This window comes from Manihot esculenta, unplaced genomic scaffold (genome assembly GCF_001659605.2).
Source record: "Manihot esculenta cultivar AM560-2 unplaced genomic scaffold, M.esculenta_v8 Scaffold64, whole genome shotgun sequence".
Lineage (NCBI taxonomy): Eukaryota > Viridiplantae > Streptophyta > Magnoliopsida > Malpighiales > Euphorbiaceae > Manihot > Manihot esculenta.
Window position 1 is genome coordinate 1834508 of NW_025215481.1, and position 2500 is coordinate 1837007.

A 2500-nucleotide genomic window follows, 5' to 3' on the forward strand; every position below is an offset into this window, starting at 1 on the left:
CCACTCGCACATAGGATTGAGCACGGCATTATATCACCACGCCCTCCCCCAAGCACTCGCAACGCCTTGACAAAAGCATTAGCACCAAGCTCATCCCCCCAGCCTAGGTATTGCAAAACCACAACAGCCCCGACGTCCATCCACGACCCCGAGGAACGTAACACCCCACCAAGCAGCAGGCCTACACCACCAAGGACACAAACTAAGACAGGTTGCATCGCACGTCCGCCTGTGTTCAGAGTGCGGCATCCACACCTTGAACCGGCTTCCATTTGACACCCCCCGGCAAAGCCTTCGACCCCAATAGCTTCAGCCCTGTCGCCAGACCCAAACGCCTCAAAAGTCTATGCCACCAGGAACTCACACCATGCCCATTGCATCGCATTTCCGCCAGCACGTTGACCCAAGCACGGCACTAGAATGCCACACCGAAGCCTTGCACAAGCATCCAATTGATACTCCAAGCATGGGGATCGGCCCCAATAGCACTGAGTTCGTCGTCGGAGTTGAGGTACTGACCGCCGAGTTGGATGGAAATATTAGCACAACAAAATCCCGAAGCCCAGTGCATCACCTGGAAACTCGCACATCGGCACGAGCACAACACACAAATGCCATGCCCACACCTTGCACCAGCGTCCATTTAACACGCCCAAGCATTGGGATAAACCACCGGATCATTTCCTTGAACTGTCACCAATGGCCCTGGAATGGGCCCCACCGGGCCCGGGATGGGCCCCACCGGGTCCACCACGCCCGAGAATTTTTTTCGATGTTGAATCGAGAGGTAGAGGTGGAGAGGGGGCTAACAAGCTTATTCGCATGCTATACCGATGCCCACATATGGCCTAGCGCATGCCCAGGCCCCGGCCTTGCTGGCCCCCCCAGGGGGGTGACTACCCACACCCCCCTAAAGAGCCTTAGGAACAAGTTGGGCTGTGGCAGGAGGAAACATCACAATGTCTGAGGTGACACACCCCCCCTAAAAAATTCAATTTTACGTATTTTGACCTGATTTTTTGCAGATACCTTTATAAAAATGTAATCTAATTTTACAAAAATTTTGAAAATTTTTTATCAAGTCTAGGTATTTTTTTTTATTTTTTAAGTGTTAAAAATTCAAAAAATCATAAAAAATAGAAAACCCGTCAGAAAATCACCAAATTTTTTGTGGAACCTTAGAAAAATATTATAAATTTATTTGAGTTGTTATTTGGTGATTTTCTTAAACTTTGCACGGAGACATGACAATGCATGGGGTGACATGACAATACATGAGGTGACATGACAATGTTTGAAGTGACACACCCCCTAAAAAATTCAATTTTAGGTATTTTGACCTGATATTTTGCAGATATATTTAGAAGAATATAATCTAATTTTACAAAAATTTTGAAATTTTTTTATCCAGTCTAGGTATTTTTTTTTATTTTTTAAGTGTTAAAAATTCAGAAAATCATAAAAAAAACATAACTCGTCAGAAAATCACCAAATTTTGTGTGGCACCTTAGAAAAATATAACAAAGTTAATTGAGTTGTCATTTGGTGATTTTTTAAAACTTTTCAAAGAGAATTGGCTTGTGTCACAATTCTTGCCAATTTTGGGCATGCATGGTGGCTATAGGAAAAGTAAATGGAGGAGATAGTGCTCTTGATCTCACAACATATTGTTTCGTGTTCTTTTTGCAATGTGAGATAAAATAGATAAAAACTCATAGAGGTTGCAATAATTGGTTCATAGTCTCAATGAGTAAGAGAGAATCACTCCATAGATTTTCATTGCCTATGCGATGATGGCAAGTGTGCGTCCAAGCATGTGAGCCAACCATTGCAAAATGTTGGTCAATATTTTTTCTCGTGTGTTGAAAGATATTGTCATTGTATAAGTATTCAAGCTTGAGCTTGTTCAGTACAGAAAACAATGGCACGCTTTGCTCGTTGAAGTGTACAATTAATTGACTGCGTGAACCTCTTTTGGGCTGGTGGTTGGCCAACGGGATATACTTGTTTACCAATGCTAACCTCATTTTGCAAAACATGTGCAAATAGCATCAACCCCAACGTTGCACCACGGGCTCATTGGGGAGCAATGGGCACAGCAGGAGGGAGCCACGGGCCAATTGGCTGCCACTGGGCGTGGGAGCAATTCGCTACGGGCCCGGTGGCGCCTTCCTGAGCACAGTTTCCCGTGCAGCAGCAAGGCGCCACGGGCCCGTAGGCGCCTTCCTGAGCACAGTTTCCCGTGCAGCAGCAAGGCGCCACGGGCCCGTAGGCGCCTTCCTGAGCACAGTTCCCCGTGCAGCAGCAATGCGCCACGGGCCCGTTGGCGAGGAGCAGCGCACTGGTATTTGGGATGTTACTTACTCTGGTTCGATTAGATAAAATTAAAAAAAAAAATCGAATCAAACCAATTATTGATAATAGTATATTATTATTTTCAATAATACAGGGAGATTAAACCATAATCAAATTCAAAATATTTCAATTAAATTTTAGAATA